We start from the raw sequence: 19393 nt of genomic DNA on the forward strand, positions 1-19393 counted from the left end.
CACCTGCTGGGCCTTTGTGCCCAAGTGCTGCAGGGCCTTCTTCTGCCCCTCCTGCAGCCCCCCTCAGTGCCTGTGGGTGCTTGTCTTGCTTTACAAGGCAGGTGTCTGCTTGGGAAGGCAGAAAAAGCCTCTCTTGGAATGGAGAATGCAAAGCCCCTCCCTCTTAATTTTTAGGATAGTGAAATCAAGGGGCTCTCAGGCAAAGATATGGGATTAGGAATAACGGTTCTTTACTAGTGTGTATAATATAATAATAGTAGTGTGTATCAACAGCTCCGGCAGTGCCAACAAACAGAGCCCGGAGCCGGTCCCGGCCTTTCGGCTGCGGCGCTTTCCCCTTGGGTGCAGTTCCGGGCACGGCCGGCAGGGGCGCCGGTGGCTCCCGCGGGGCGGGGCAGCGCATCCCTGCCATGGGAACCTCTCTTCACGGCAATAGAGCAATCCCTTCATCTAACTCTTTCACTTTTTTACCTTCTGTAGCCTTTCTCCCGTGTTTTGAGAAAGAATTTGGAGAGGGCTGCCTTTTAACTGAGCTCCTAGTGTTTCGATAAGATGCTTCCTGTAGAGAGAGGGATTTTCCCTGAACAGCCGGAGCTGTGGTTACCAAGGGGACGTAACTCAGAGCAGGAGGGGTCAGGGGAGGATATCCCGCCGAGGCTCGGTGGGAGTGTGGGCAGGGTCTGCTGCCGGAATCGCCAGAGGGGGATCTTCCCGTGGAGGCCGAGCCGCAGCGTGGGCAGTGAGATGAAGGACTACATTTTGTTCATCACGAAAAAGAGACCAGTGTGTTACAAGAGTTGTCTGCTGACTATTTCTGTACTACTTCATGAGATATGAGCTACAAGGATACCAGGGAAGGGGTTGCAGGAGCCCACACATAGTCCCACCCAGAAAATGGTACAAACAGATAACTAACAGAAATAACGACCAGGGAAAGGCTGGGGAAAGGGCAGGGGCAGATAAACACCCAGCAGGGAAACCTTTCCCGATGACAAATGGTACAAGCAGATAACTCACAGAGATAACGACCAGGGAAAAGCTGGGGAAGGGGCAGGGGCAGATAAACAGTCTGCAAGGTAGGATATTTGCTTGCTTAAGCTTGATAGGACACAGTTTGCAAGGCAGGACATTTGCTTGCTTAAGCTTGATAGGGCACATATTGCGTTAATCATAAGATTTTGGTAATTTTCCACGGAGAAGTCACCAAATAAAGACATAGGGTGAAGAAGACGCGGCTGAGGAAGACTCCGCAGCCTTTTATCACCGACCACCAGGAGACAGAAGGATGACCCTCTAGCAACAACCAGCACAGGCGCAGAGAACTCCAAGATAACATGGACTCCTGAAGGATGGAGAGGATCAAAGGACTGAATCAGAAACTAGTTGGTGCGGCAGTAGGTGGAGCTGAGACTCCCCTGTCGCCCAGCGCTGAGCCTTTGCTTACTTAGTATAACTGCTTCAATAATTAATAAATTCTTTGATTGGAAATTGCTCGTTTTGAGTCAATTTTATAACAATTTGGTGCCGTGACTCGGATGAGAGTTTGGATCGGGTAAGATCTACCCAGAGTGCGGGGCGCCTCATCCAGTGCTTTCCGGGTGGCCCCTCTGGGAGAACCTCCGCCACTCTCACCGACGACCCTAAAATATATACTAGTAAGCAAACGGGACAAATTATACCGGTGAACCCCTTAATAATCTGTGCGCGGAGTCCGGACGAAGACGCAGGACGCGTAAGTATAAAAGGGAATCCGTTCGGGCGGGGTTGGGATCCCGGAGTGTGGCGGTGGACAAGTGTGAATGAGAGGAGGGCCGGCAGCCGGACTCTCCAAGTGAGTGCGGACCCTTGAGTAGTGCGGTTCCCGCAGACCCGCGAGGGCTCGGGCCACGAAAAAGGGGAAGTGAAAGGAATTTGAGAGTGAAAGAAGGCACTCCGGACGAATGGGGCAGGGGAAAAGCAAAACCCCAACCCAAGTCAAACTCCCCCCCATTCCAAGGGACAGTCCCCTAGGATTTATGCTTAGTAATTGGAAGCATTACCCGGAGACCGAGACTAAGGATAGGGCCAGAATGATACATTATTGCATGGAAGTATGGGGTGGGAAAGAGATTTCCAAAAAAGTTTTTTGGCCCATGTTTGGATCATCTGAAGACTGGGTTCAACAGGACTTGAACCTATGGGTAAATTCTAAAGAGCCCTTCTCGTAAGAGGAGAGTGATTATGCCAAAATATGGGTAGCAAGACCTGAAGTGTATGTTTTCCAATTAAGAGAAGGGAAAGGGGATCCGGACAAAAAGGGGAAGAGGGACAATCATTTGGGCGACTTAATTATAGCACCGCCCCCATATGTCCCACCGCCAGCACCCAATGCCCCACCACCTCCACAACCACCTGCACCGAACAATGATGAAGAGGGTAACCAAGGGGAGGTTAACCAAACCGGTTACCAAGGCCCGATTACAAGGAGCCGCAGTAGGGTTGAGACGGGGCTATTCCCTCTACGGGAGATGCCCATGGGTGGACCACAGGCGGGTATAGGATTTATTACTGTCCCCTTGAGTTCGGCAGATGTACGAGACTTTAAGAAGGACATGGGACATTTATTAGAGGACCCTTTTGGGGTAGCCGAGAGGGTCGACCAGTTCTTAGGACCAAACATCTATACCTGGGAAGAAATGCAGTCCATTTTGGGCATTCTGTTCTCTACTGAAGAACGGAATATGATAAGAAGGGAAGGAATGCGTATTTGGGACACGCAGCATGTCCAAGGCCCGGCTGCGGACGCTAAATGGCCCCTACAGAACCCCCATTGGGACCACCAAAATGCGGCACATAGAACACATATGCAGGATTTAAGGACCATAATTATTCAAGGGATTAGGGACTCAGTCCCGAGGGGGCAAAATATAGATCGGGCATTCAATGATAGGCAAAAGAAGGACGAGTCGCCTACGGAATGGCTCGAGAGATTATGGTGGAACTTACGATTGTACTCCGGAATGGACCCCGATAGCCAAACTTTACAGTCAATGCTGAAAGTTCATTTCGTTTTAAAATCGTGGGACGACATAAAGAAGAAAATCCAGAAGTTAGAGGACTGGCAGGACAGGGGGCTGGATGAACTGCTTAGGGAGGCACAGAAAGTATATGTCCGTAGGGACGACGAAAGGGACCGCAGACAAGTAAGGTTGATGGTCGCAGCAACAGGTGGAGGGAGGTACCAAAGAGAAGGGCGAAAGGGAGGTTCGAATGAACAAAAAGAGAAAAGTATAGGGGAGTCAGAAGGGGTGAAGGTGTGTTTTTATTGCGGAAAAAAAGGGCATTTTAAGCGAGAATGTAGAGTCCGAATCAGAGACGAGAAGCAGTTCCAAATGGACTAGGGGGGTCAGGGGCTCTATTTGGTGGGGACCCGGAAAAATCATAAAGAGCCCTTGATAAAACTTAAAGTGGGTCCCCACAACCAAGAAATTGAATTCTTGGTAGATACGGGGGCAGAAAGATCCACGGTACAGAACCTACCAAAAGGATGTACCATCTCTAAAGAAACTGCCACTGTCATAGGGGCGAAAGGGGAACCTTTTGAAGTACGAATCATAAAAAATGTGACTATAGAATCAGGATCCAAAATAGGGATGGGAAATCTATTATTGGTACCCGAGTCAGATTATAATCTGCTCGGGCGAGACATGATTCTAGAATTAGGGATTAGTATAGGTGTAGATAATAAGGAATTAAAAATTAAATTATGCCCTTTAAGGGTAGAAGATGAAAAGCAAATTAACCCCGAAGTCTGGTACACGCCTGAGAGCGTGGGACAGCTAAAAATCACTCCATTTTCGGTAACTATCAAAAATCCGGATGTCCCCGTCCGAATTAAGCAATACCCATTATCCCCAGAAGGGAGACGAGGATTAAAACCAGAAATAGAAAGGTTGTTGAATAATGGATTGTTAGAACCCTGTATGTCTCCTTTCAATACTCCCATCCTACCAGTTAAAAAGCCAAACGGCACCTATCGATTGGTGCATGATTTAAGGGAAATAAACAAGCGAATGTAGCCCGGTTCCCGGTGGTGGCAAATCCTTATACCCTCTTGACTAAACTGGGGCCTGAGAATTTATGGTACAGTGTTATAGATCTCAAAGATGCCTTTTGGGCATGCCCTTTGGCTAAAGAAAGCGGGGATTATTTTGCATTTGAATGGGAAGACCCCGATACGGGAAGGAGACAACAATTAAGATGGACGGTACTCCCTCAAGGATTCACTGAGTCCCCTAATCTCTTCGGGCAGGCTTTAGAGCAAATTTTACAGGATTACCAAGTGGGGCCAGGGGTTACATTAATCCAATACGTAGATGATCTACTCCTGGCGGGGCAGCAGGAAGAGAATGTACGGAAAGAAAGTATTAAGTTACTGAACTTTTTAGGCTTAAAGGGATTGAAAGTCTCCAAGGCAAAACTACAATTTGTCGAAGAAGAAGTAAAATACCTAGGCCATTATCTAAAGAAAGGAGAGAAGAGAATAGACCCCGAACGAATACAGGCGATTTTAGCATTACCAGTTCCAAGAAATAAGAGACAAATCAGGCAAATACTTGGACTAACTGGTTATTGTCGTCAATGGATTGAAAATTACAGTAGTAAGGCGACTTTCTTGTATCAGAAACTTACTCAAGAGGGACTCCTAAAATGGGATCAGGAGGACACCGAAAGGCTGCAAGAGCTTAAAGAAAGCCTAATCCATGCCCCGGTATTAAGTTTACCTAATACTAATAGACCCTTCTTTTTGTTCATAAACGTAGACAAGGGGGTCGCATATGGGGTCCTTACTCAAGAATGGGCAGAGAAAAGGAAACCGGTGGCTTATCTATCAAAGATCTTGGACCCAGTAAGCAGAGGATGGCCTACGTGCTTACAAGCAATTGTAGGATGTGCTCTTTTGGTAGAAGAAGCCCGGAAAATTACATTTAATAGCAGCCTGAAACTGCTGTCCTCCCATAACATACGGGGAGTCTTACAGCAAAAGGCTGAAAAATGGATCTCAGATGCAAGGCTTCTAAAATATGAAGGAATATTAATTGAGGCTCCAAATTTAACTCTAGAAACTACTAATATCCAAAATCCAGCTTCCTTCTTATATGGAGGACCAGAAGAAGCACTAACACATGATTGTATAGTGACTATAGAAGAACAGACAAAAATCAGACCAGATTTGGAAGAAGAGGAATTGGAAAAAGGAGAAAGACTGTTTGTGGATGGATCCTCCAGAATAGTTGAGGGAAGGAGAAAATCAGGATATGCTATCATAAGGGGACCCAACCTGGAAGTGATAGAATCGGGACCCCTTAGTGGATCCTGGTCCGCCCAAGCATGTGAACTATATGCTGTACTACGAGCCCTGGAATGGTTAACAGGAAAAGATGGGACTATTTTTACGGACTCGAAATACAGCTATGGAGTAGTCCATACATTTGGCAAAATATGGGAGGAAAGAGGACTAATAAATTCACAAGGGAAAGATTTAGTTCACCGTAAATTAATATTAGACGTGCTCAGTGCCCTACGAAAACCCCGAAAAATAGCTATAGTTCACCTGAAAGGTCACCAGAAAGGACTGGATTTGAGAAGTAGGGGAAATAATGCAGCTGACCAGGAGGCTAAACGGGCTGCCCTGAGACTTCTCACTTTGCAGGAAAACATAAAACACTCCCAAATGCCAGAACCTGACCCCGACATCAAGTTTAATAAAGAGGAAGAGAATAAAATACAAAAACTAGGAGCTAAAAGGGATGCACAAGGAGCATGGAAATTAGCAGATGGCAGAGAAATAATACCCAGAGCATTGGCACATAGATTACTGACTAAGATACATCAAAAAACACATTGGGGATCACAGGGACTGGTAGATTATTTTGCTGCAAAATATGTGAGTGTGGGAATCTGGGACATTGCCAAACAAGTAACCAGAGGATGCCTAATTTGCTTACAAGTAAATAGAAAAAATTTGAGAAAATTACCGGAGGGAGGCCGACCGCTAGTGAAAAGGCCTTTCTCCCACATCCAGATAGATTTCACCGAGCTCCCCAAAGTAGGGAGAACCAAATATTTCTTGGTCTTGGTGGACCACCTAACACATTTTGTGGAAGCCTTCCCAACCGTAAGAGAAACAGCCAAAGTAGTTACGAAAATATTGATGGAAGAGATAATCCCGAGATACGGGGTCCCAGAAGTCATTGACTCAGATAGAGGGCCGCATTTTATTTCCCAAGTTACCCAAAACTTAGCAACAGCTCTGGGCATACGGTGGGAACAACATGCCCCCTGGCATCCCCAGAGCTCTGGACGAGTTGAACGAATGAATGGGGAAATAAAAAAGCAATTGACCAAACTGGTAGCAGAAACCAATTTGACCTGGGTTAAATGTATTCCTCTAGCGTTGCTAAATATAAGAACAAGACCTAGAGCTGATTTAGGGGTATCACCCTTTGAAATGATGTATGGGATGCCGTATAACCTAGAAAATCCTAACGAACATCCTGTCATTAATGACACATGTACGCAAAAATATTTGGTGAAATTGACAAAGTACAGAAAGGCATTATGGGAAAAAGGTATGTTAGCACAACGGCCTCCTTTAGATTTTATCTTACACCAGGTACAGCCAGGAGATTGGGTGCTCGTGAAAAGCTGGAAAGAAAACCCCTTGACTCCAAGGTGGGAAGGACCGTTCCAAGTACTCCTCACCACAGAAGCAGCCATACGAACCGCTGAAAAAGGATGGACTCATGCTAGTCGCATAAAAGGACCGGTAAAACCCCCTCACAGCTGGGAGGTTTGCAGTCTCCCGGGAGAAACCAAATTAAAGCTGAAACGAACTGATAAATGATTTGGATAATAATCTGGGTTGGAGATAACCATTATCTCCAAACCCACCTAATAGGGAATCGGGAGGCTCTTGGATATTGCAAACTCTTAGAGGACGAGTTGAGAAAGCCCTACTTTAAGTCCCCGAGATTAGAACATAAAGGGCACCCATGGTGGAAGGGGGAAAAAGCACAAAACAAAGATATAAGGTTAAAGTGTAACTGGTTAGATTGTGACTGTCACCCCCTTGTATGCTTTTCCTGTAAATTGTGTCACGAACCTTGGTGGTCTCATTGTCGGAGTGGTAGAACACCTAGGGGAATTTGCACGCCGTGCTATGAGAAAGAGAGGAGACTAACTTCTATCATTCTTAGTAGCAGAGTTGCTACGGGGGAGGTAAAGCTTGGATCTGACGAGTGGTGGGAAACCTTTTCCAAAGGGGTAAATCCTGATCGGTTCTGCTACCACCCTAACGAACCGATCCCCTTTCTCCTGGACATCCTGGAAGTGGTGTGTCGGAAGAAAGCCCCCAATTTGCGGCGTGACCTCTCATTAATAAAAGCTGATAACTGGGCCACCAGTGCTAAAAAGTGGAAACGGGAGGTTTATCCGGCTCCTGAAGAATACCCCTGCTGCCGAGAAGATGGCAAACCCCGAGGCTCGCAGCAACCGAGTCGTCGGGCGAGGCAGAGAGGTAATAACCAGTGGAGTCTGTCGGAAGCCCCGACCCCCATATGGGATGTCCAGGAAATGTTGGCCGTCCTGCCCCAGGATTGGTAACCCACCACTGGGGAAACCAAAGGTAAAATTCAACCTGAGCTCCGACAATGACAGCCCCAAATTACAAGCCTTAATTCTTTTCTGGTGCATCATAACAAGTTCAGGGGCAGAAGGGTATTCACATCAACCCTTCAAATGGTCACTGATTAGATGGGAAGACCAGTATGTTATCCAGACCAAAATCACGTCTGGCGCACCCAGCTTTTTATGTACTTTGTGTGATTTAATACCTGTAAATCCATGTTTAAATCAGTTTGGATATTATTTTTGTCCAAGCTTAAACCCGGGAAAAGGGTATTGTAACTATCCAGGACACTTTTACTGTGCTTATTGGGACTGTGTATCAGTAAGCTCCTTTGGGGGGAACGAGGACGGGTTTATCAGAACTGGATGGGGTCCATACGGGTGTACACAGCCCACTTCCACATATACCCAGAAAGAAGGAGGGTTAGATGGAACATGCAATATGATTTACATTAATGTGACAAAACCACATGACCAAGTCTGGTTATTAGGGAAAATGTGGGGAGCCCGATTATGGGAACCAGGGACAGACAGAGGGGGGCACTTTATAATCCAAAAGACAACCGTGCCACACGACCCCGAACCAATTGGACCAAACCAGGCGATAGCTGGAGAACTAACGCTAGGAGAAAATAATGGAAATGAATCAGAAACAGCCCCAACCACTAGTCTTCCAGAAATGTATAAGCAAAACTTTACTGATTCGACCCGAGGACCTGAAAACCCGGGAGAAGGGGACTTGTGGAAAATATTACAGGCCACTTTCCTAGTCCTGAATGAGACCCATCCAAATCTAACTGAGGAATGTTGGCTGTGTTACACCGTAAACCCCCCGTTCTATGAAGCCATAGGGGTAACAGCAAAAAGCAGACGAGTAAATGGGACCAACCCAGCTAGGTGCCTATGGAAAAAAGAAGGAGAAGAATCGAGAGGGATAACCTTGGCAAGGGTAACGGGGAGAGGAAGATGTATAGGACGAGTACCAGTGGAAAAACGACATCTATGTCAGGTTATGGGGAATTTGAGTGACCCTAAGAAACCTGCCAGCTGGATACTGCCAGCAGCAAATACTAAATGGGTCTGTAACACTCTCGGAGTCACCCCATGTATAAATATAGACCGATTTAATGAATCCAGTGACTTTTGTATTCAAGTATTGATAGTACCCAGAGTCCTTTACCACCCCGTAGAGTACGTTTATGAACAATATCAAAATATAGGACCCCACATAGTGAAACGGGAAATATTCACAACCTTCACTGTAGCAATGTTACTAGGAATAGCTGCAGCTGGGACAGGAACAGGAATAGCCTCACTCATACAGCAACACCGAGGATTCCAAGAACTAAGAGCCTCTGTAGATGAAGACCTCAGGAGGATCGAAACCTCCATCAAAGACCTCACAGAATCATTAGATTCCCTAGCAGAGGTAGCCTTACAAAATCGAAGGGGGTTAAATCTATTATTCCTGCAACAAGGAGGACTATGTGCTGCTTTAAGAGAAGAATGCTGCACATATGTAAACAAGAGCGGAATAATACGGGACTCAATGGCAAAACTAAGGGAGGGGCTAGAAAGAAGACAAAGAGAAAGGGAAAAACACCAAAGCTGGTATGAATCTTGGTTTAACTATTCTCCTTGGCTTACAACTTTATTATCAACGATAGCGGGTCCACTACTTCTCTTACTATTGGGACTCACGTTTGGCCCTTGTATTTTTAATAAATTGATTAGCATTGTAAAAGGCAGATTAGAAGCTGCTCACCTTATGCTCACACGAGCAAAATATGGAACCTTGAAGATGGATGATCCAGAAGAATCTCTGGAGCTCAGCAAAAGGGAATTAGAGCGTTTTGACGAACAAAATTGAGTATCAAAACAAAGGGGGGATTGAGATGAGGGACTACATTTTGTTCGTCACAAAAAAGAGACCAGTGTGTTACAAGAGTTGTCTGCTGACTATTTCTGTACTACTTCATGAGATATGAGCCACAAGGATACCAGGGAAGGGGTTGCAGGAGCCCACACATAGTCCCACCCAGCAAATGGTACAAACAGATAACTCACAGAAATAACGACCAGGGAAAGGCTGGGGAAAGGGCAGGGGCAGATTAACACCCAGCAGGGAAACCTTTCCCGCTGACAAATGGTACAAGCAGATAACTCACAGAGATAACGACCAGGGAAAAGCTGGGGAAGGGGCAGGGGCAGATAAACAGTCTGCAAGGCAGGATATTTGCTTGCTTAAGCTTGATAGGGCACAGTTTGCAAGGCAGGACATTTGCTTGCTTAAGCTTGATAGGGCACATATTGCGTTAATCATAAGATTTTGGTAATTTTCCACAGAGAAGTTACCAAATAAGGACATAGGGTGAAGAAGACGCGGCTGAGGAAGACTCCGCAGCCTTTATCACCGACCACCAGGAGACAGAAGGATGACCCCCTAGCAACAACCAGCGCAGGCGCAGAGAACTCCGAGATAACATGGACTCCTGAAGGATGGAGAGGATCAAAGGACTGAATCAGAAACTAGTTGGTGCGGCAGTAGGTGGAGCGGAGACTCCCCTGTCACCCAGCGCTGAGCCTTTGCTTACGTAGTATAACTGCTTCAATAATTAATAAATTCTTTGATTGGAAATTACTCGTTTTGAGTCAATTTTATAACAATGGGGTGTCCAGGGGGTCCCTGTGCCCAGGAAAGGGGGTGCACGGGCCCCGGTGTTGAGGAAGGTGGTGGGTAGGGGCTGTGGAAGGCAGGAGTGGGGGTCCAGGGGGTGCTGGGGTCAAGGAAAAGCGGGGGCTGGGGTGTCTGAGAGGGGGAGGGCCGGGAAAGGGGGTGCGGGGGGGCATTGGTGCTGCATGAGGGGGTGCAGGAGGGTCCCCGTGCTGGATAAGGGGGTGCAGGGGGAGGTCCCTGTGCCTGAGAACGGAGGGTTTGGGAGGGTTCCAGTCTCGGATATGGGGGTGCACGGCGGTCCTGGTGCAGTGGAATGGGGGTTCAGGGGGTCCTGGTGCTGTATAAGGGGATGCAGTGGGGTCCCGGTGCCCAGGAATGGGGGTTCAGGGGTGCCGGTGCCAGATAATGGCCTGGCTGGGATCTGGTGCTGGGAAAAGGGGTGCAAGGGGTCCCAGGGCCAGATAACGGGATGCACTGGGGTCCCGGTGCCCAGGAATGGGGTTCCGGGGGGTTCCGTTCCCGAGTTCCGGGGTTCAAGGGGTCCTGGTGCCTGAAAATTGAGGTTCAGGGGGTCCCGGTGCCGGGTAAGGGGATGTAGTGGATCCCGGTGCCCAGAAATTGGGGTTCAGGGCGGTTTCCCTGCCCGGGAATGGGGGCTCAGGGGGTTCCAGGCTGCAGATAAGGGGGTGCAGGGGTTATCGGGGCTGAGGAAGGGGGTACAGGGGGGGTCCCAGTGCCCCAAAATGAACGTTCAAGGGGGGTCTCTTGACCCCCTGGAACCCCAGGGGACCCTCCGGGATCCCCTGGAACCCCTTCCAGGAAGCGCCGGGAATGAAGAACTGGGGGGACGCCGAAATTTGGGAGATCTGGGGGTCCAAAAGCCGAGGAAAAGGGCGGGTCTGGGGTCTGGGAAGGACGAGGTGGCCGGGAATGGGCGTGCAGGGCGTCCCAGAGCACTGACGGGGGTGCGGAGGGATCCTAGGCCCGGATTAGGGGGGGCAGGGGGGTCCCAGTGCCCAAAAATTGGGGTTCAGGGGGTTCCCGTGCCGGGGAATGTAGGTTCGGGGGGAGTTTCCTTCCAGGAATTTGGGATTCTAGGGGGTCCCGGTGGCCGGGAATTGCGGTTCCGGGGGCGTCGGTGACCAGAAATGGGGATTCAGGGGGGTCCTGGGGCCACATGAGGGGGTACAGGGCGGTGCCAAGGCTGGGCAAGGGGGTACAGGGGGGTCCCTGTGCGCAGAAATGGGCGCTCAAGGGGGTCCGCGTGCTCAGGAATGGGGGTTCAGGGGGGTCCCGGTGCTGAAAAAGGGTGCTGAGGGGGTCACAGGACCGAAAATGGGGGTTCAGGGGAGTGCCGGTACCCGGGAATGGAGGTTTAGGGAGTTCCCGGTGCCCAGGAATTGCGGTTCAGGGGGGTCGCGGTGAACAGAAATGGGGGTTCAGGGGATCTCGGTGCCAGATGAGGGGGTACAGGGGGGTCCCGGTGCTGGGGAAGTGGAGTGAGGGGGGGTGGCATGACCCAAAATGGGGGTTCAGGAGGGTTCCCCTGCCCGGGAATGGAAGATCAAGGGGGTCCCGGTGCCCGGGAATTGCGGTTCAGGGGGGTCCCGGTTTCGGGGGGTCCCACTCACCTTTGGTCGCGGCCCCCGGGTCCCCCAGGAGCCCCAGGAGCCCCCGGAGCACCCCCAGCCCCAGCGCTGGGGCCATCGCAGCCGTCCCCGATCGCGGCTGCAGAGACGCGAAAGCCAAAGTGCCCGAGGGAGCGCGGGGGGAGGGGGAAAGGGCGAATTCCAGGGAATTCACCTGGATCCCCTCCTGGCACCCCTCTGGATCCCTCGGGGATCCGTCTGGGACCCTCCAGGGCCGCGCCCTGCGGGACCCCCGGGCCGGGCTGTGCTGAACTCCCGGCCCTGCGCTCAAACTCTGCCCGGACCCCGCTGGGCTCGGCCCAAAGCCGGGCAAGCAGTGGGAGCAGCGGAGCCAATTTTTGCTGCGGGTGCGGGTCCCACCCCCGGCGGAGCAGGGCTGGGCGCTGGGACCCGATCCCTGATTCCCAATCTCCTTCTCTCTCTCGCTCTCTCTCTGCTGTTCTCTCCCTTTCCTTTGGGGGATCATAAATCCCAGAGCGGCCGCAGAGCCCCGTGCCCAGGCCGGGTTTCCCAGCAAAGGGAGGCTGGGGCTGAGGTGCCCCGGGCTGGCCGGGAATGGGGGCCCGCGGCTCCCTGGGCTCACGGAAATGGGGGATCCAGGGGCTGGGAGAGGAGGATACCCGGGAAAGGGGGTGCAGGGGGGTGTTGGTGCAGGATAAGGGGGTGCAGGGGGGGGTCCCAGTGCCCGGGAATGGGGTTGGGAGGGGGGGGTGGGCAGCAGCTGCTGGAGAGAGACTGGGACAGACTGGAATGGACTGGGACAGACTGGGAAAAGAACCCACTGGGAGCAGAACTGAGGCAGCAGAGATCATACTGGGATATACTGGGACCACACTGAGGGCTACTGGGAACATGCAGGGGACAATTGAGATTGGACTGGGAATGGTTTGGATCATCCTGGGACTGACTGGAATCATACTGGGAGTGATCAGATCTGTAGTAGGGGTGAAGAAGAGAAACTGGAATAATGCAGGGAGCAACTGGGATCATACTGGGAGCAGCTGCCCCATGCTGGGGTCATACTGGGATCATACTGGGACTGATGGGGTGACACTTGGAGTGACTGGCATAGTACTGGGAGTGTCTGGGAGTAACTGGGATCAAACTGGAGGTGACTGGACTTATACTGGGAGCAACTGGGACCACAGCGGGGGCAAATGGCATCGGGTAAGGTGTGACCGGGCTCATCCTGGAAGTGCCTGGGGCCACACTGGGCTCTTACTGAGAGGGACTGAGAGTGAAAGGAACCATACAGGGCATGACTGGGAGCCGCTGGGACCGTGTCGGGGGCAACTGGGATCCTACCGGGAGTGATTTGGACCATACTGGGAGCGAGCGGGACCCACCGGTGAGGCGGCGGCGGAGCTGGGAGGCAGCCGCAGCGCAGGTGGGAGCCGCGCTGGGTTGTGCGGGGGCTCGGGGCTCGCTGCGGGCCTCGGGGGCGGCAGGGGGCTCAGGCGGGTTCCTTGTGCCGTGTCCGGCCCGTGGTGCCGCTGCCGTGAGGGCGCTGCGGGAGCGGCTGCCCGCGGTCTCCTTGCGGCCGCTGCCTCGGCAGGAGCCGCTGCCGGAGCAGCGCTGGCTCGGCCCGGTTCCTGTGGCTGGCACAGGGGCGGCTGCCCCGTGCCCGGGGCTGTGCGGGGAAATTCACGTGGCCGGAGGTTTCCGTGCCCCGAGGAGACAGAGGAGTCCTGTACAAGTGACTTTATTGCTGAGCAGAGGGAGAGGCCGTGGCGCATTTGCCGTGCGCTCGCTGCCATTGTTGTAGTTCGCAGCCTCCTTTTTATCCTCATTTTCCCGGCTCATCTCCCTCTCCCTTTGCCCACTGGCTGAGGTACTTGGAAGGTTCAGACCTCCCGATCTGCCAACTGCACGTCCTCGTTAATGTGCACCCCCACTTTTGTAGAACAGCCGATATTCACGGCTCTGTTAAGTCTTTTTTGTTCTCGACGTTCAGGAATTTAGCGGGACTTTCTGCGAGCAGCAGTCCATGTTAATTAATAACATTTATTGAAGCTGGTGGTTTCGCCCGTTACTTCCTTATCTACAAGTCCCTGGCCCCTCGCTCAGCTGCTGAATGAGCTGCACTCTCAAGGTGCGGAGCATGGTAAAAAGGTGAGAGGTGCTGTAGCACATCAGAGCAGAAGCAGCATTCGTTTAACCCATGGTCTGCCAGGGAACCACAAAACCATGTCCCATTCCCATCCTTTCCACGTTTGGACTGGTACATGAGCTGCTTTTTTGTTTCCTTTGTTATCTGTTTCACCACTTTGGCTTTGTCATCTATTTGCCAAGACCAGTTTGAGTCATTTGATTTTCCACAAACTCCTCTTTTCTCTGCTAACAGATGATCTGATCCCATCCCATGGTGAAATGTTGTGTTCCTCATTTCAGTGGATTGCTCAGCAGGAAGGTCAGGAGCTGGAGCTGTCTGGTTGGTTATTCCGAGGCCAGCTTGTAATCTAATGGTGCCATTGAAATGAGAAATGGGTTCTGTGGCTCCTGATATGAATTGGTTTGGGTTCCCAGGGGCTGGTCCGTGGTGTTGCAGGATTTGTTCTGCTGGCCGTTCATCTTCTCCCCATCTTTGGCCACTCTCTCCAGCCAGGGTTGCATCAATTGACCATTTGTCTCTAATTAAATCATCAAATACTTGGATTCCCAACTGATTTCCCGGAACTTGTGGTAGCAAGAACATGTCAGTGCTCTAATCCACCCCATATAACATAGACAGTGACAGCACCGTTGGAGTGGGCAGAGGGATGATTCCCCCCCTTTTATTTATAGTGAAGTTTTTCCAACATTCTCCATTTGCTGTTTCCCTTTGCAGCTTCACCCGTTTCTGTCGCAGGGTCAGATATCCTCACCCCGGGCTCTGCCTTGAGCTGTGCAAATTCCATCAGTGCAAGCAGGCAGAGCTCGGGGTGAGGGGCAGGGGGAACCAGCCCAATTCCTGCCCCAGGCAAGAGACCCAGGTACATTGGCCAGGCTTTGCCCAGCAGGGTTCATTTGCATTCCTAAAGCTCCTCTCCTGGCTGACTAGAACCAAAGCTTCTCTTCCAGGGCTGCCATCTGGTGAGTCACATGTGGCCCCCCCCCCCCGGAATCTGCTTTTTTAAAAAAAAGTATTAACTATTTAAGAGTTAAAAGTATCACGGTTAAAGCTCTTCAATTTTGCAAAATGCAACATAAAGGCGAACATGGAAAAACCCAGACCAAAAATTGATTCTCACCCTTCTGTCCCAAACCTACCTGACAATATAAAGTAGGATTATTATAAAAAATGTTTCTCATGTTGTAATCTTATCACTGAAACTGTAGGGAAAACAAAAACTCTCCAAGAATCTCTTTAGTGTGAGAGAGTCAAGGCATTGCTTGGTTCTGGCCAGGATGTGCAACAGAAATACTTTCATCCACACATAGCCCAGCTGTGCAGAAAAAATCATTCCATGACATGTCAGTTTTACCCGATTTTTCCTAAACTTTACGTAGTCTGAACCAATCTAAATCCACTGCTTTAATGTTCATTGCTTCCAAGTCGTGTAAGTTTTTAGTGTTTGGTTTCCTATTAGACTCGGATTTCTTCCCCTCTGATGTGAATTCCGTCCACACTCCTGGATTTCCTTCTCAGCCTTTTCCAGACCAGGTGTCTCCAGCTGTGCCGGGGCAGTGTCTGGGGTAGCTGTTGGTTGCTGTTTGCTGCGGGGCGTTGATGTTTTGTTGCTGGTCCTTATCTCTGTGGGTGTCTTTTGGGCTATTCCCAGTCTGTTCGGATGTTAAACTCGTCCCCATTGAGTGGTGGAGATGAGTTTAACATCCGAACAGACTGGGAACCCTTTAAATAAAACCTTTAAAATTTCTTTCCCAAAGGCAAACCTTTGAGTAGAGAAACCTTTCTGAGCAGAGAAATAAGATTTAAAAGAACCAGGATGGGTACATTTTGCAGCAGTGCAGTCGCAGGCAGCCCAGAGTGTGGGTGTGAGTGAGCCCCAGGGTGGAATTGTGCCGCGGTGCTCCCCAGCAGCTGTGGCAGTGCAGGCCCAGCCAGCGCTGGAGCTGCAGCAGCGGCAGCGAGGCTTGGCCGCAGTGGCTGGAGGTGCCAGGGGAGGGTGGCCAGGATTCCCGAGGGTTTGAGCAGAGGATCTGTGGGCAGGCCCAGGGGCTTGGCCCGCTGTGGAGCCCTGGCTGCTGCTGCGTTGCCTTCAGGGCAGGCTCAGGGGCGGCTCCCATGGTCCTGCTGCAGGCGGGAAGTGCAAATCTCCGGGGCTTCAGAGCCCCTGAGGCCAGGCTGAGGGGTCCCCCCCGTGCTCAGCTGTGCTGGCGGCTGTTTCTGGCCTCAGGGACACTTGGCGTGGGCCCCTTGGCCACCAGTGGTGCTGCTTTGCACTCCTTAGGCAGGAGCCGATGGCCTGGCTGGGTGTTGGCAACAGCAAAGTCCCAGGGCAGGCTCTGTGCCAGCCCAGCTTCCTGGGGGAGAGATTCCACAGGAGACAGGATCCTGGCTACAGCCTGCCTTACATTTACATCCCTTATTTCCACCCTGCACTAGGTGGAGAATTGCCCAGGTAAGGAATTCCAGACATGAATTCCAAGGGAGATAATTGAATATCTGCCTTGGGTCTGGCTCTTTTTCTTGCCAAAGCCAATGGCAAAAGCTGTACTCATGGCATCTTGGTTTCTATCTCCAGCTTCCAAAGGTGTTTCTTTATTTCCCCATTCATTCTTTCTACCCAACCCGAGCTCTGGGCTTGCCAGGGGTTATGGAGGTCCCATTGTATTCCTAAAGCTGCCATAACCCCCTGAAGGGTCTTTCCTGTAAAATGAGTTCCCCATCTGAATCTATTGCTTCCACAATCCATTATTTTTGAATTCTTTCTTTTAGCAATAGGTTAATAAGTGATCCAGTGCTTGCTGAAGCAGTCAGAATTGCTTTTGCCCCCCTGTTAGGTGCCATGGTGTCAGCAGAAGATTTTGAAGCCTTCCTGCTCAGGGCATTTCAGTGCCAGGCTCTTACAAGCACCCACAGCTCCGCAGGTTGGGCTGAGCATGGGCCAGTGACCTGCGCTTTGTCTGATTCCCCCTCCTTAATAACAGCCTGTCTTGTAGCTCTTTTCCCTTCTGCTGCCCTTGCAGAGCCATCCACAAACACATTGTCTCCCTCAGGCCAGGGAATGTCCCATCAATCTCTCCCAGCCTGGCTCGGGAGCTCTGTCCCTTGAGTGCAGTCCTGGGTTCCTTGCCAGCCCCTCTCCAGGCTGTTCAAACAGGAGGCTGGGTTAAACCCTTGCCCTGTCCTCAGTTCTGAATCCTCCTGTGCCACTGAACAAGTTTCATACTGTAATCACCGAGCCCTGCTCATCCATTGAGAGGCTCTTTTGGTTGTCAAAGCTTTAACTTGATGCCAGACTTGAACTCTAGGAGATCCTCCTGTTGTCATCAGTTTTCAGGCCTCTGCCCCCACGGAAGCTGTGGCTGCACAATTCTGCAGACAATGAGGCTGCTCTCTGGCCACTGGGTTAAACATTTTAGCACAAGAATTCCTTTGGCAAGACCCTGTTTAACGTCCACCTATAATTCAAATTCTTTTTCCCTGTCTGGAAGGCCCAGGCCACTCGCCTCAGTTAATCTTAATTTTAACACTTGAAAATTCTGTGTTTCCTCCTTGTGTCCATCCACCCAGTTTGTTGACTGGCAAGATAGGAGTGTTGTAGGGAGACACCCTTGGCTCCAAAAGCCCTGCCTTTAACAGGGACTCAATACCAGGCTGTGAGCCCTTCCTTCCCTCTCTTGGAACAGGGTAGTGCTTGTCCTGGTTGCTTTAATTTGTAGAGGCTCCATATCTAATTTTCTGTATTTCCCTGGGGCTGCCCACACTTCTGGGTTCACTTCACCATAGGCCTTGTCAGACTTTTGACACAGAGGTGCAACAGAACTAGCCTCTGTATCCCTTTTTACAGTATTAAAATCCAGCTCTCAAAGTCCTTCCTAGTTAATTACAATCACAGGAGGAAGAAAAAGAAATTCATTTCAAACCTATCCCCCACAGCTTCTAATAGTGGTTGAACAAATCATACCTGCTCATCTTTCCCACTCATTCCCTTAAAAATTAAAATATTCCTTTACTATTTTCCCCTTTAGGTCTAAGATTCAGAGCAGATTGAGAGGCCCCTGTGTCCATCAGGAAATGCCTCCTCTCAATGCAGACCCACCTGAATGTTCTCAAGGGCTCCAGTGTGGAGGGTCCCTGGTGTGATGGGAGCTGTGACAGCCCTGCCAATCCATGTCCATCACGGGCTGGACTTGCTGGTCCTGAGGGTGCTGCTGTCTCTGCTTGCAGTGTCCTTGTGCCCTGCAGCTGGAGCCCTGATTCCTTGCCAGGGGCTGTTTGGGTGGGCTGTGCCCTGCCGAGGAGGGCAATGCCTCTGCCGGGTGCTTGTGGCCGAGCCGTGCCCTGGGTGCTGGGGCCCCCTTGGGCCCTGGGGCTGATCCCTCAGGGGCTGTAGGAGCTCTGCCCTGGCCTTTGCCTTCAGCTTGGCCTTTTGCTGCTCCCTTCTTGCATTCACCTGCTGGGCCTTTGTGCCCAAGTGCTGCAGGGCCTTCTTCTGCCCCTCCTGCAGCCCCCCTCAGTGCCTGTGGGTGCTTGTCTTGCTTTACAAGACAGGTGTCTGCTTGGGAAGGCAGAAAAAGCCTCTCTTGGAATGGAGAATGCAAACCCCCTCCCTCTTAATTTTTAGGATAGTGAAATCAAGGGGCTCTCAGGCAAAGATATGGGATTAGGAATAACGGTTCTTTCCTAGTGTGTATAATATAATAATAGTAGTGTGTATAAACAGCTCCGGCAGTGACAACAAACAGAGCCCGGAGCCGGTCCCGGCCTTTCGGCCGCGGCGCTTTCCCCTTGGGTGCAGTTCCGGGCACGGCCGGCAGGGGCGCCGGTGGCTCCCGCGGGGCGGGGCAGCGCATCCCTGCCATGGGAACCTCTCTTCACGGCAATAGAGCAATCCCTTCATCTAACTCTTTCACTTTTTTACCTTCTGTAGCCTTTCTCCCGTGTTTTGGGAAAGAATTTGGAGAGGGCTGCCTTTTAACTGAGCTCCTAGTGTTTCGATAAGGTGCTTCCTGTAGAGAGAGGGATTTTCCCTGAACAGCAGGAGCTGTGGTTACCAAGGGGACGTAACTCAGAGCAGGAGGGGTCAGGGGAGGATATCCCGCCGAGGCTCGGTCGGAGTGTGGGCAGGGTGTGCTGCCGGAATGGCCAGAGGGGGATCTTCCCGTGGAGGCCGAGCCGGAGCGTGGGCAGCCCCCACATGGCTTCTGGCGGCTGATCCGGCAGCTCCCGGCAGAGAAAAGGCAGGTGGGAGACCCCGGCAGCAGCAGCGGCGCTGCCCAGCGCAGCTGGCAC

The 19393-nt window shown here is 51.1% G+C and overlaps 1 protein-coding gene and 1 long non-coding RNA gene across 2 annotated transcripts in view; both read left to right on the forward strand.

The window, feature by feature from the left end:
• LOC143696088 (uncharacterized) overlaps window positions 1–19393 on the forward strand; it is a 392325-nt gene that overhangs the window by 284613 nt on the left and 88319 nt on the right. The window lies entirely within an intron of this gene.
• LOC143696105 (uncharacterized) lies at window positions 1579–8800 on the forward strand. Its single transcript, XR_013185514.1, has 2 exons — window positions 1579–1732; window positions 6656–8800. It is a non-coding gene; the product is annotated as an uncharacterized LOC143696105 (long non-coding RNA).

Source organism: Agelaius phoeniceus, chromosome 28, assembly GCF_051311805.1.
Source record: "Agelaius phoeniceus isolate bAgePho1 chromosome 28, bAgePho1.hap1, whole genome shotgun sequence".
Lineage (NCBI taxonomy): Eukaryota > Metazoa > Chordata > Aves > Passeriformes > Icteridae > Agelaius > Agelaius phoeniceus.